We start from the raw sequence: 271 nt of genomic DNA, 5'->3' as shown, positions 1-271 counted from the left end.
TTAGATTTTCCTACACCAACTTTTTTTTCTTCTTTTTAGATGGGGAACTTGTTAATTTCCTTTTTTACCCCACTCACTCAACTTCCCCCCACCCCCACCCCCCTTTTCAAGAATATTAGACTCACAAAGACTATCCTACTTTCAAATAAGATTTTTAGAAGATCTTGACCTCTACATTTTTTTTTTATTATGTTTTTCTTTTTGTGTGAATATCTGGAATGGTTCTATAACTTACCAATACCAGGTTAAAGAAAAAGAAGAAAAAAAAACT

This window comes from Trypanosoma theileri (genome assembly GCF_002087225.1).
Source record: "Trypanosoma theileri isolate Edinburgh chromosome Unknown TM35_Tth_93_V1, whole genome shotgun sequence".
In the NCBI taxonomy this organism is placed as follows: Eukaryota; Euglenozoa; class Kinetoplastea; order Trypanosomatida; family Trypanosomatidae; genus Trypanosoma; species Trypanosoma theileri.
Note: the sequence above shows the minus strand (reverse complement) of the source record.